General features: G+C 43.9%; 1 pseudogene; it reads left to right on the top strand.

Moving 5' to 3' along the window:
- The first annotated feature begins 248 nt into the window (after positions 1-248).
- On the top strand, positions 249-594 carry Mif-ps2 (macrophage migration inhibitory factor, pseudogene 2; annotated as a pseudogene).
- The last annotated feature ends 14,725 nt before the right edge of the window (positions 595-15,319 follow it).

Below are 15,319 nucleotides of genomic sequence, written 5' to 3'. Positions count from 1 at the left end.
TAATGTACAGATTAAATGCAATTCCAATGAAAACTGAGTAGTTTTTATAAAAAGTAATAAAACATTAAAATTTATATAGAATACAAAGTAACCTAAACAATTTTGAAAAAAGAAAAGAAAAGAAAAAGAAAAACAAATCTGTAACACTTATGTTTTCTGAATTTGAAGGTTACTATAAAATTAAAACAATCAGTAGCTCAGGTCCCGGGCTTGGGTCACACTGCACTATGCACAGTCTCTCTACCACCATGCCTATGTTCATCATGAGCACCAATGTTCCTGCTCCTCCCTGCCAGAGGAGTTTCTCTTGGAGCTCACCCAACAGCTGGCGCAGGCCACTGGCAAGCCGACACAGTACATCACAGTGCATGTGGTCCGGAACCAGCTCATGACTTTTAGCGGCATGAGCGACCCCGGCACCTCTGTAGCCTGCACAGCACCCGCAAGGTCGGTGGTGCCCAAAACGGCAACTATAGCAAGCTGCTGTGTGGCTTGCTGTTGGATCTCCTGCACATCAGCCCAGACCGGGTCTACATCAACTATTACGACATGAATGCAGCCAACGTGGGCTGGAACGGTTCCACCTACACTTGAGTCCTGGCCTCACTTAACTGCACCGCTGTTCTTCGAGTCTTGAAGCACACAGTGTTCTGTGTTTATCCACCCGTTACAATGCCCACCTTCTGGTCAGGAGAAATAAATGATTTGAGAGACAAAACAAGACAAAAAAAATCAGAACAATAAGTTAGTTGTGGTCGTGGCATAAATTCTCATGACTAACAGGTGAAAAGCAGAATTGCAAATGCGTGATCTGTTAAATTTATGATTAGGCTGCATGGTCATTCAATTATAAACAACTTAGGCAAGAAATAACAAATGGCTACTAGGGTGTGGATCTTGGTATCTCTTAGAAACCATAATAACATTTTATTTGCAGTAGATCCTGTATTGAAATGCAAGAGAAGAAAATAGGAAGCTTCTAGAATAAAATTAAGTATTTCAACATCTATATTTAAACAACCATTTCTTAAGAAGACACAAAAATAATAGTGGGGAAGTTAATAGCTTGTATCTCTGAATTAAAATTCTGCCTTTGCTTCTCAAAAGACCCTTAAGAAACTCACCGGGCTGGATAAATGGCCTGGTAGTTGGAGAGCTTGCTGCTCTTCCAGAGGATCTGAGTTCGGGTTGTGGCATCTCACAACCACAACAACTCCACTTCTAGAGGATCCAGCATCTTCTCCTGGCCTCCAAGGCATACACACACATATGCACATAAAGATAAAAATAGTTCCTTTTAAAAAGAAAATTAAAAGGCAAGCTGCAAAAATGAGAAAAAGTATTTATAATATATATGTAAATATATTACAAATACTTTTGTGTGTGTATATATATATATATATGTATGTGTGTATATATACATTAATGAATGAGACAATGGACTGTGTCAAGAATCTATAAGTTACTCCTTACGAACCACAGAGAGAAAAAAAAAACAACTTTGAAGCAGGCAAAGAGCATTGACAACACCTAGCAAAAGATCTACGAATGGTCCACCATGATTCTCAGTATCAGTTCTTAGGGAAATGCAAATTAAAGCTATCAAATATCACTCCATACTCAACAGGATGATAAAGAATGAGAGACAGAGAATCCTGGGTGTTTATGTGAGCATGGGGATACCAGAACCCCTTTCTTATTGTGTCTGAGACCCCACAGCAGATTCCAACATGGCAAACAACACAAGCCAGCTTGCTGCTGGAAATGAAACATGGTACAGTTTGGAAAACAGAGAATAAATTACAGTAATATCTTAAGATGAGAAACAATAAATAAGAAAGCTAAGCTTTAAAGAGAAAATAGTTTGTAACTTTATTTACATAAACTTCAAACAAGAAATACTAATCTATGGTGAGACATTTTAAAATAGTGACCTTTCCGTTGTAACAAACTGAGAGGCTAATGCAGGAGAAACAGAAGTTCAAGGCCATCCTTGGCTACATTGCAAGTTTGAGATCAGCCACATCAACATGGGACACAGTCACAAAAAGAAGGAAAAGGAGAGGGCAGCAAGGGAGCGGGGAGCAGTTAAGAAGGAGAAGAAGCCAGGGGAAGAAAGGAAGGAAAGAAGGAAGTGTAGGGAAAAAGAAGGGCCATCTTCAGGTCACCTCGTTAAAAAGAAACTACATTTGTTTGGGTTTTTTTCCAACTCTGTGACATCATCCAGGGTAGACAGTTATGCACATTTTGTGCAATTTTCAAAGCTCCCTGGGTATTAAGCCAAAGGAATATAGTTAGGAGCCTTCTTGAAGGCCTAGCTACCCGTTGCTTATGGCTAAGCTAACTACTTACCTGCTTTGTGACCTGAGCCAAGTGTGAAAATTCTCTGGGCTCTAGAAAAAAATTCGAATAACAATGGTCCCCACCTCATCGCTGGCTATGAGGATTAATGAATCAATCCACACTAAAAAGTGTTGTGAGGAGACTTGCAGACACAATCTACCCCTAAAGGCAGCCACTCTGAGGTGGAAGGATATGCACTGCAGATGCTTCTCTCCTTGGCCTCACTCCAAGTCTCCCCACTCGCCACCAGCTTGCATCACTCACGGTCTAATGGAGGGTGACAATCCAGCAGCTCAAAAGTAATGACGAAGGGCCTCAGGCATTCTTCTTGATTATTCTTCTGTTATCCAAACTAAAAGCACTGAAATCTTATTTCTCAGGCCTAAAGAGGTGATTCAGCAGTTAAGAATACCGACTGCTCTTCAGAGGAGCAGAATCAATTCCCAGCACACACAGGCAATGGTCTCTAAAGCCTAGCCCCAAGGAATCTGGTGCCTTCTGGTCTTCAGATATCAAGCACACACAGGTGTGCAGACATACATCAAGCAAACACACCCATGCACGTAAATTTAATTAACGAACTATTCTTTAAAATCAGATTTCTGTATACTTTCTTCCGTATCTGTCATTTAGGAAATCTGGAGAATTCTCATAGCTATACCATTTATGTACATTTTAAAAACACAGACAAAATAATATGTGTTCTTGTCATGGAATTAAAATAGCTATAAAAATATGAATGAAAACAAGGTCGAAGGTGCTGGAGAAGTAACTCCAGTGTTAAGAGTCTTGCTGTTCCTCTAGAGGACCTGGGTTCAATTCCCAGCTCCCATAGGGTAGCTCACAGCTCTCTAATCCTGTTCTAGGGCATCTGATGGCTTCTCCTTCTGGCCTCCTTGGCACCTGTCATACACACGGTACTCAGGCATACATGCAAAACACAAATACATATAGTAAAATATGGTAATTTAAAAAACGGGTTTAACATGGGCTTTGGAGAAAATCGATTAGAATTTTCAATATATTTCCTGTCATTTTTATTTCAATAAAATGGAGTAAATGCAAAGACATGGGAATGCAAGCATTTAAACTGATCTTTATCTTTTTTTTCTTGTGTGTTTTGAAACTTCTAAAAAATGAAAACAAACAAACAAAAGGGGATGTGGCACGTGGTCCACCTTTGTCTTAAGCTGCCATCAGACACCAGGCTCTGAAGCCACCCTGAGCGCAGCCATGCCTGGAGGTTCTGCTGATAGGAGTTAACCAACTCTTTTCACGGAAAAAAAAATCAGCTGGTTTTATTAGTGATTTTTTCCTGTAAATTAAGTGGGGTTAGGGGTGAAAAAAATGAGAAAAACTTTTCCAGTTGCTTGGTTACAGTTACCTGGGAGGAATCTCTCTGTAGGCTGGGTCTGTATGGATAGTATACTCTCTATATAATAATAATGGCTAACATTTTTCAAGACCATGGTGTCTGCTGGGACTGTATACAGCACTTATATATATATGTATACATACTTATTATATATGTATATATATAATATATACACACACTTATATACATACATACACTTATTCTATATGTATGTATTTTTATAAATGTATGTATTCTTATATATGTATATATGTATATATGTATGTAAGTATATATGGCTTGTTTCAGCTGCAAATATCCTAAAGTGTTGTCCAAATGCAGCTCAGCAAAAAGCACTGTATCTGATCATGTGCCTCGTTAGATCAATGGATAGGAGGCAGTCCGTGGCCTGACTCATGCACAGGGTCAAGGATGTCAGGTGAGGCCATGGCCTGACTCATGTGCAGGGTCAAGGGCTTAGATGGATCCCTGTTCCTCCCATCTCTTCGACCTTCCCAGGTGACATGGAAGGGTACAGAGTAGGAACTGCATACTTCTGTATTCCTGTCTAATTGTAGAGGGCCACAGTTGGCTCAGTCTGTCCCACCAACAACTCACCATTGAAGGAATAGGGTTATTCATCAACAGCTTGAGGCCTGAGCGACTGGGCCAGCATGGTTATTGGAAAGAGGACTCAGCACATCTACACAAGCATCTTCTCATCCGTCCTCTCAACAGCCCCAGAGTCCCCGCATGATCTCTGTTCCTCGGGGAAGACAAGACAATGGAGGCTGAGGAGTTTTACCAAGGGTGTGTGACCTGTAAATGCCATCTTCCCAACAACAGTAGTTTATACTACTTTCCATGGCTGGACAATGTGTTTAACTGTCAATCATGAGACTTAGGAGAATGGCAGTGTCACCTCGGTGAGTCACCTAAACTCTCAGGCGATAGCCATCTGTGTCTACCCCCAGGCACCCATTTTGTCCTTGGGTTCTAGACTCACCTTTCACTTCCCACCTCAGTGACACTGCCTTTCCCATTTATATATAAGGTTTTAGGATATTTGCAGCTGAAAAAAGCTGTGTATACAGTGCTGTATGCAGTCCCAGAAGAAACCATGTTCTTGACTATTGTTAGCATATACATATGCATATATACATATACATATGTACACACATACTTACATACATACATACTTACATGCTTACATGCTACTTATATACATACATATATACTTACATATATACATACATACATACTTACGTATATATACATACTTACATACATACATACACACATACTCACATACTTACATACATACAAACATACATACTTACATACATACATACGTACATACATATATACACACTTACATACATATATACATGTTTACATACATACATACTTACATACATACATATTTACATACATACTTACAGACATACATACATACACACATACATCCTTCCTGAAGCTCACCTCCCATTCTGGGGATGTATCTCAGGGCTCCTCCGCAAGTCTCCTCTAGAGAATGTTCTCTCAGTGCTCTTTCTAGTCCTTCCTCTTTAAAAAGTCTCCCATCACAATGGAAGGCCAGTGATCTGGGTGAGTTCCTGGTCCCCAGCAATAATAATGGGTTCACTTCTAAGACACCACCAAGTCAAACACCAAGAATCACAGTGCTCCAGCCAGCCAGTGAGGATACTTACATAAAATCATGTGTAGAAATCCTCTGCAAAACGGATCTTGTTAAAAATATGGATTCTAGGGCCAAGGAAGGAGTGGTAGGGTTGGGAGAGTGATGGCCTAACATGTGTAGAGCGTTGATTTCCATCCTCAGTAAGTTGAGGCAGGAGGATCAGAAATTCAAGGCTGGTCACGGCTACACAACAAGTTAGATACCAGCCTGGAATACCTTAAATCCTCTCTAAAGAATAAAAATTAAATGGTGGTGGTGGTGGTGGTAGTGGTGTGTGTGTGTGTGTGTGTGTGTGTGTGTGTGTGTGCATGTGTGTGTGTGTGTGTGTGTGTGTGTGTGTTTGTACAATGAAACTCATTGCTTTGTACCACTAATATACAGTAATAAAGTTAGTGCATACTATGAGCCAGCAGGTCTGAGGTAGGGCTCTGGGTTTTTCCTACGTGAGGTCTTTACTGGTGCTGAGTTGCCCCGCAGCACACACTGATAATGACAAGAGTGTAGATGATGTTAATGTTGGCTCTGGGTCAGACACTCCACTGGGAACACCAGAGTATTGAGGGTTTAGAATCAGGGAAGAGGTATGTCCTCCAGAGAGCCAGAAAGGAAAAGGCCATCCGTTATGGCCCGACATGATGCCAGGTGGTCAGAGGCTGCCACGAATAAGGACCTCTCCACTCCCACCCCCAGCCACACATCTCCTCCAGACCTGGAGACCTGTCTGAAAGGGTGGCAGCTAAGAGATGACAGTGTCCCTCTCTCAGCAGCAAGTCCTTCATAGCAGCTAGAACTGGGGAACTTGAGTGTTTCCAAGCGGGAGGAAAAAGATACAGAGGAGTGAAGGATGGGGGTGGGGACCGGGAGCTGCCTAGGATTCCCGATAGCCCTGCAGTGTGAATTCAGGATCGTCAGGCAGGAGACAGTGATGAGTTGCAGCTTCTTGTCCCAGCAGCTTCCCCTCCCCTTAGGTCACATGCTTGCAAGCCATTTGTTGGTCCATCTCTGCTCCTTGTGCCTCTGCATCCTCGCTTCCCTCTCCTCTCAGAGGTCACAATGGGTTAACATCACCAGTAGCAGCAGCAGCAACAGCAGAGGAGCGTGGTTTGAACATGAGAAGAATATTGACAGGTTTGTATGAGACACGTAATTAACTCTGGTGATCAGCACACATCTCTCTCCCTTTCCAACCTTCTGGCTTTTCTACAAACCTCTTTTTTAAAAAAAAATAATAAATCTGCTTAATTATTCAATGGCTCTGAGAAAAATAGTGTAATTGTATACAGCTGAAACTCGGCATCCTTTGGTTGGCGTTGGTGCTAGAATCACTGTGGTGCTAAGCTGGGCTTAGCTACAAGCCTAGCCGCTGGTCTCTTCTTTGAAAGACACGACGCAGAGTGTGTGTGGAATGAAAGGCTGCAGGGACGCCTGCCCTCACGCCACCCAGCTTCTTGGAAAGGTCCAGCTTTTTCAAGTGCTTTTGATCTGGGCAAAGGCCAAGTATCAAAAGGCAGAGAGCTCAGAAATACAAAAGCTCAATGAGGGAGGCAGTTGGAGCCTCTATGGGAAAGAAGTGCAGCACAGAGGAAAGCAGGGCAGAGGAAAGCAGGCTCCGCACAGAGTTGTCCCTCTGAGATGCTCCCATCTTCTTAATATAGCTGTGACAGAAATTCGCTTCTCTGATCCTCTCTCTCATGACCAAAATAGGGTGAGCACATTTGCATAACAGAAGAGAGGGACAGATTGCCACTCCAGAGGGACCCGCAGGACACCTGTCAGAAATATTAAAAAGCAGGATAATCTCTCAGAGCGAGAAACGCTTCATGTCCTAGTGTTGAGGGAGTTGGTGGAGAGGCCACGTCCTGACTGCAAGACCTCCTCTCTTCTCTTCTTCCTCACCCCACTTCTGATGCCTCTAGGTCGATGGCTCATTTTACATGGAATAAAGAGAGTAGGTTTTAGAAGTCCAGCAGCAATTTTCTTGGGCCCCCATCCCCCACGTTTACCTGTGGTCCCTCCCCGTGTCCCCCACCCTCACCACTGGCCTCAAGTGTGGGTTTCAGGAGACATGTTCCTGTGTGAAAGTCACATGTACGTGCACAATAAGCACATGTATGTACACAATAAGCATCATTATTTCGCTAGATAGCACTGAAATCATGCAGTGGGAGGACTCGAATTCTGGCCCAGCGTGAGTTCGACTTTGATGACCGCCTGGGGATTACACTGTGTCTTGTAACAAGCATTCCAGATAAGCAAACCAACCTGAGGAATGTCGCTTCAGAAAGAAAAGCTCACATCTCACTAGACCCCATTATCTAAGGCAGCAGGGGTGGGGGCTGGCTCTAAAAGCAACTGGAGCATGTGTGGGCGTGGCCGATAGAAAAAACACTGTAGGTTTGTGTAGGTGCAATGGCTCCAGTCCTTGGCACTAGTGGCTGAGTCAGAGGACAGTGGATTTGTGAACTGGCTTCCAATGCCATGATGTAGGAAGGGGGAATGTTTTGCTCTGCGTTAGAGATGTTTGGGGCCACAAAGACAAAGAATTGGAAAACAGATGACAGGGCTCAGAAGATGGACGGGTGACAATGTTAAGAGGGGACAAGGAGTTTGAATATGAAGGTCCTGTGGCCTCCAGCAGCTCCAGGCAGCCAGAGGCTGAGGAAAAGCCTGGAGTGTCCCGGCTTGTGAGGCAGGAGCAAGCCCAGAGCTGCCGGCTGGGTGACTCAGAATGGAATTTTCCTCCCAGACAGGGAAAACAGGCACTGAGGTTTCTGTTGTTATGGTTTTCATATTGATCATTCTATTGCTCTCTGTCTCTGTCTCTGTCTTTCTCCCCTCCCTCTCTCTTCCCCACATGCACAGACACTCACATATCCCATAGAATAAGTACCAAGGCAACCAGGCAACCAGGGCTACATAGTGAGAACCTATCTCAATGAAGAAGAAGAAGAAGAAGAAGAAGAAGAAGAAGAAGAAGAAGAAGAAGAAGAAGAAGAAGAAGAAGAAGAAGAAGAAGAAGAAGAAGAAGAAGAAGAAGAAGAAGAAGACCCTGTTATTTTCTAAGGCATTACAGGTGAATTAGGTAAAATGAACCCCTAAGTCCTCTCCCCATGTTCTCACTGCCTCTCACACATTTTTTAGTTTAAATCAAAGTATCCAGCATTACCTTCCCCATGCAGTGGGTGCTTGCTATTGACTGAAGGATCTATATATACAGTTTTGCTAAGCAACAAAATCAGGAGTATTGAAGATGAGACTCAATGGCTAAAAACGTATTGGTTCACAGGATCCACACTGAGCAGCTCACAACCACCTGTAACTACAGCGCCAGGAGAGCCCATGCCCTCCTCTGGCTTCTGTGGCAGAGAGAGAGAGAGAGAGAGAGAGAGAGAATAAATTTCCTTTTTAAAGTTCAGTGTAGGGAAGAAGTAAAAGATACACAGTTCTGGCATGCATCCATTCTCAGCAAAGAGGAGGAGCCTAGCCACTGGGTCACGTGATGTTGCCAGTGTGAGGAAGCGAATTCTAAACCGAGGGGAACCAGGCTCTGGCTGGCTACTAGATGTAGCCACTATGCCTACACCCCAGCTCCCGACACTGGCTGTTTAGGCTCGTCCAGGCCAGGCTTGGAGTTTCTGCTTGACAGGGTCCTGCCCTGACAGACAGATTCTTGGGGGCGGAGGTGGGGGGAGAGGCGGGAGGGAACACGGTGGGAGCGGGGGAGGGGCGTGCGCACGCGCAGACAGGCAGACCAGAGGCTGATGACCTTTGGCCATTCACTGTCTCCTACTGTTCTGGGGCCAAAAGCTGATGACTTCTGTCATCTGCACGTGAGCAAAATGGCTTATTTATTTCAGAGGAAGCACCAAGAGAGAGCCTAATACATTTATCTGACCCTTTGTCACTATTAAGGAGGAGTTTCAAGTCAATTTCCCTATTCTTGGAAGAATGAGCCCAGTGGAAGATCCCGATTCAAGGACGTTCAATGGTCTCCCAGATCTGTCATAAACCAGCACAGCCAGGATCGGTTAGTTAATTGCATGCTCTAATGCAGTCTTCACTCAAAGCAACGACTCTTTCCTGGTTTTCTTAAGGGTCTGTTTTTTAACCGCAAGCTCTCTTGTGAGGTTGATGTTAACTGTGAGTGTTCATTCCCAAATTGATTCGCACAGACCCCTGCCTCCGGTAAGAACCCAGGGACCTCATATTAAGAATTCCGAACACAGTGCTTCACCCACATGCAGGTCTCCTATCTGTCTTCGAAATCAAATCTTTCTGCTGCTCTAAAAATAGAAACCATATCCAGAAAGAAATTACAGAGCTGTATGCCAGAAGCCAACAGAAACTCGGAATCGTTCATCTTCCCACCTGCAGGCAATATAGAAAATGCCACCTCAGGAAGGAGCGAGGAGGGTAAGGCTATGCCTGATAGTCTGTCTGAATCACTCTTGCTTTGAGATGAGCCTACTTCCAGGTCTAGTGCGGGGCATCGCCTGTAATTCCAGCACAATAGATGATGAGATGGGAGTGCTACAAGATCAAGGCTAGCCTATGCTAAAAACAAGTTTGAGGCCAGTCTGGGCTGTGTAGTGAGACTCTGTCTCAAATTAACAAAATGAGATAAGCCTGATTTCTTTAGTCATCTCTCCTGGGTAAACAGGCCAAAGAAGGGGTCATCCTAAAAAGGATATTTTGAATTAAAGAACCCGGGGGTGGGGGGGGGAGATGGGAAGGGAAAGGAGGAAAGGAGGAAGAGAGACAGAGAGACAGAGACAGAGAGATTTTCTTTAGGCAAAATAAACTATCTCTTGTCTCTGTTCAGAAAAGCTGGACCCCTGACCTGAGCTAGCACAAGAATGTGTCCCATGAGACTCCCCGGACTGAAAGGGAAGGAAAGGCTGAGCCTTCACAGTCTACTGGGAGACAGAGTGCATTTTCCAGCAAACAATTTTGGTTTCTTAAAGTAAGGTCCATGATGACCCAAAAAGACAAAACACATGGAGCCAAGAGACATGACTCAGTGAATAAAAGTGTCTGCCACCAAGCCTGATGAGAACCAACACCCTCAAACTTTTCTCTGATGTCCACAAGGCCCAACACAAGTGTTGCCCCTCACCTTCACCAAGGACTCATACAATGAATGTAAATTTTTTTAAAGTGGGGATCTTTCATGGCCTTCCCTAGAAGTGACTGCCAGATACACGATGCTGTCCCACAGCCTGGCTGTCATTAATGCTTACTCTTAGTTTGGGGACAGTTGGCCAGATGGTAACCTTTGTCTATTGGAAGAAGAGAAAAGATACCCCACATTGTTCAGATGTTCAGCTCTTCCTTGACTATAGCCTGCAAGCTATGAATGTGCTCTACAAGACAAGTGCTCGTGGCTCCCCTTCTGAAGCACGACTGAGAGAACAGTAAAACCCCCTAGATCAGAGAAGTAAGGCTTTCCCAGAATTCTTGAAACCAAATAAAAGCATGACACAGCAGTCTGCGTCTTCCCAAAGCAAATCTACCTAGTGAGTAATAAAACCCACTGGTGAGAGTAAAACAGTCCACAGCCTGTGTCTGATCAAGGAAGGGTTAGAAAGAAATTACCCCGTCAGTAGTTTTTGTCCAGACTGTAGTTTATTTAACAAGGACTTTGGTAAGTTGTGAAACTTCCTAAAGGAACTGGAATTGCAAAATCAATAAAATGGAGGAAAAACCCGTAGTAAATTCCCCGGAGAACGCAGAGGGCGCAGGGGAAGCAGAGCTGACATATTGATTGTTCGAGTCTGAGCTTTGGCCACGTGAGCTACAGCAGGCTTGTAAAGCATGGGGCTACAACCCTTCTATGCCGTCACTAGTCCCTGGCTCCCCTTGGCATGCCTCTGGAGTTCATACCAGTCTCTCCTAAGCATCTCAAGTAGAGACCACGGGAGACTCCATTATCCCCTCGGCTAATAGCGCGCTACCGGTGGAAAGCTAACCAGATACACCGCTCCCCATCTTAGCTAAGGGTTCTTCAAACGGAATGCCATACACCGAAACAGCAGGCATCCCATTCTCATGGTTCTGGTACCTTGGGAGCTCCGCATGTCTCCACACTGTTTGGTGAGGGCTCACATCCTGGATTGATTGCAGGTAGCCATATATGCGGTGTGTTCCCATCTGACAAGAGCTGAAAGAGGAATTGAGCTCTCCTCATCTTCAAATATCAACACCTTGGGGGTTAAGTTCTCACTTGCGCTCTAAGGATACACCGACTTCATATGGCAAACCATCGTGGCTTACCTGTGAAATGTCCACCATAGGTTCTTGTGTTTGAACCCACGAGTGATGATGTTTTGGAAGGTTGTAGAACCTCTAGGCAGTGGAGCGTTACTTGAGGAACTGGGTCCCTAGTGGAAAAGCTTTGAAGTTTGAGGGCACAGCCCCACTCCCTGATCTTTTTCTGTATCTTGGTGATAGATGTAGTGTGCCCAACTGACCTCTTTTTTTTTTTTTTTTTGGTTCTTTTTTTCGGAGCTGGGGACCGAACCCAGGGCCTTGTGCTTCCTAGGTAAGCGCTCTACCACTGAGCTAAATCCCCAGCCCCGCCCAACTGACCTCTTGATGGGATGTATCCCCTGCAACTGTAAGCCAGAGTATTGTAGGACCCTAGGGACTTTCGCCAGCCTTACACCCACCACCTCAGGACAACACTAGGCCAAGTACCAACTTCCCACCTCGGGTCAAGGCTAGGACATGTTCCATTCTCCACCCACAGTTCTCGAGAAGAGCAGGAACATTCTGTCCCAGATAGAGTTCAAATGCATGTCATATGCTTGCTAGCCAATAGATTCAAAGGTCATTATGCTTAGCCAATAAGTTTAAACTGTAACCTTGCTGATGTAACCTGTACCCCTAAAAACTGCTTGTTATAGCCATTCGGGCTCACCTTCTAGTCACTTGCCCCAAGGGACTGATTGAGGGTCAACCCCGATGCGCCAGAAAAATAACCCTCTTGCGTTTGCATCGAACTCCGTTCTCCTGTCTCACTTCGGGGGGTCCCTCAGTAGTTAAGACTCACTTTGAGTCTTACAGTATCAGAGTTAACCCTTCCTTCCTTAAATAGTTTCTTGGCAGGAATTTTGTCATAGCAAGGAGACTAATAGTATACAGATCCAATTTTACAAAAAAATAAAAAAAAAGGGAGGGGGGAAGACATAATCATAGAAGGTCAATTCTTTTAAAAAGGTTGGAAAGCCCATCTTCTCCTATGACATGACTTTAAGCACTGGTGATCAGGAGTCCAGTGGAAGGAAAGAACTCACTTCGGAAGGTTGTTCTCTGGTACACACAGGTGCCACTGTGGCACGCAGACCCACAGGCATATGCCATGCACACATACCCAATAATAAATAAATAGTTTTTTAATGTAAGTGAACACATAATTTAAAAAAAAAGTCATCTGTTCTTATACTTTCCAGACCAATTGCTCTAGAATTACTCCACTGACCTAAACAATGGTATGATGAGGAAAAAAATGGGGAAAATACAGTTTGATAAATTCCAAAGATTTCTCATAAGGGAATGTCATCACTCCACATCCCAAGGAAAAAAATAATCCATGTCCCTTTAAATCATTCCGCATGTGTGGCTCTGAGACACAACTACAGAAGAGCTGTGCACCGAGGCAGCTTCACAACTGGGACTGAACTGTGTCAGTCCACTCAGACTGAGAGAAAGCAACCCAGGCATGTCTGCGACATACAGAAGTAGATGTTAAAAAACTCATTAAACTCATTACACGGGGAGCCCCTGAGGAGGGGTTCAGGTCAAAGGATGGATCCGGTCATTGGAAGCATCACTGAGAGATACCGTTTAAGAGACTCACGTGTTGGACTCATCTTGGCACAATTGTGATGTTCTTCTTCACTAACAGATGTTCAGACTCCAGACTAGAGGAATCTACAACCTTCGGGTTGCGATTGAGGGAGATTAAATTCCATCGTTTGATCACAGATGAAGGGCCAGGCACAGATCTTTCTGGCTACAAAGGGTGGATGGGAGGGCGGAGCTAGATCAGTGGTTCTCAACCCGTGGGTCGTGACTCCTTGGGGAGTCTAACCCTTTCACAGAGGTCTCCTAAGACCATAGGAAAACACGGCTATTTACATTATGATTCATAACAATAGTGAACTTACAATTATGAAGAAGCAACAAAAGTAATTTTATAGTTAAAGGGTCACGAGGACACGAGGAACTGTAATTAAAGGTCTCAGCATTAGAAGATTGAGAACCACTGGACTAGATGAAGAAATTAGACTTCCCTATTTCCCTCAGTGTATAGTTGTGTACCTGTCAGAAATTCTGGAAAGGAGAAACTCACTCTGTTAATGACCAACCTTATCCCTTGAAGGAGCTAATTAGAGACCTAAGAGACTTGGGGACACCACAGGCTTTTTGATGGTAGGAACTGGGCTCTGGTAAGTTTCTGGAGGGGAAAGTCATCTTCTGGAACATGTCCATGGACTCTACAGGAAATAGAAATCTACAGGGAGTAGGGATGTCCTGGTGAAAATATCCTGGATTGTCTCAAGCTTGAAGCTCACACACAGGTTTTTTCCTCAGTACTCAGAGCTTTGTGTGTCTGGCCCCTCCTTCCTTTCTCACATAGCAGTGGAACCTTGAAGATTTAGCCCTCAGACAGGAGATGAAGTTTATTTCTTGTTTTAGAGAACATTAAGGGATTTTTCTGAGGAAAAGTATTTGCAATCATACTCATTTTGAGGAATTTTAATACTTCAGTGTGTTTCGTGTCTGTGGTTGCCAGAGCGTCCACTAAAGTCACCCTTTTCTCTAGCCATAGAGTGCAATTTCCTGAAGCATCAAAGTCAGGATGTTTGGCAGGCAGAGACTACCTACTAGGTCTTTACTAGAGTACACAGGCATTTTGTCTGTCATTGGAAGAAACACAAGGTGAGAACGTGTACTGTATGTAGCGTGGGGTCTAAATAAAAGAGAAGGCATCTACACCATTTTACAGAAATACTGCCTAACTTTAAGTGCACTGAAGATGTGAATGAATAATTATTTTTTTCCTTTCTAAAACAGAATTGAAAGCCAGGCCCGGTGGTGCATACCTGCAGACTCCTCACATGAGACACCAAGGTGGGACAGAGGACCAGGGGAACAGTAGTTCAAGACCAGCCTGAACCAGAGATCCAGATCTCCCTCCTTCCTCTTCCTTCCTTCTTTTCTTTTTCTTTTCCTTTTTTCTTTTTGGTTTTTGATACAGGGTTTCTCTGTGTAGCCCTGGCTATCATGGAACTTGCTCTATAAACCAGGTTGTTCTCAAATTCAGAAATTCTCCTGCCTCTGCCTTTCGAGTGCTGGGATTAAGGTGTACACCACCACTTCCCAGCTGAAGTCCTGTATCTCAAAGATAGCACAAAATTTCACATACAGGCATATATAGAGAGCAGAATAGAATAGAGCAGAACAGAGCAGAACAGAATAGAGCAGAACAGAACAGAACAGAATAGAATCTTCTCGAGCAGCTTGATGGTAGGGTATTTGCCTAATGTGCAAAACCTCAATCTTGATCATTAATAATTAGTCAACTAAAAGAAACCTAAAATTTAATCCTCTATTACAAAACATCATTTCTGAGTAAGTCCAACCTACCTAGTCTACAAAGTTATCTGGTTATCATCTCTGGATGATGTGGCTGTTTTTGCTTCACAACTATCCCTATCTGTATCCTTATTTTTATACATAAAACCCCACTAAGAATGAGGTCCTTATTTTGTGTCTCTGCATCCTGGTGACAGATTTCTGCACTATGTCTCCTGGGATATGCAGAAAGTTCAGACTGATTACAACTGTCCGATACATGGGAGGCCTCAGAACTCTGCACAGGGACAGAGTAGATTTTGTAAAGTGTTAGGAAGAAT

This window comes from Rattus norvegicus, chromosome 2 (genome assembly GCF_036323735.1).
Source record: "Rattus norvegicus strain BN/NHsdMcwi chromosome 2, GRCr8, whole genome shotgun sequence".
Lineage (NCBI taxonomy): Eukaryota > Metazoa > Chordata > Mammalia > Rodentia > Muridae > Rattus > Rattus norvegicus.
The sequence above is the reverse complement of the archived record's forward strand: the minus strand, read 5'-3'. Positions and strand labels throughout refer to the sequence as shown.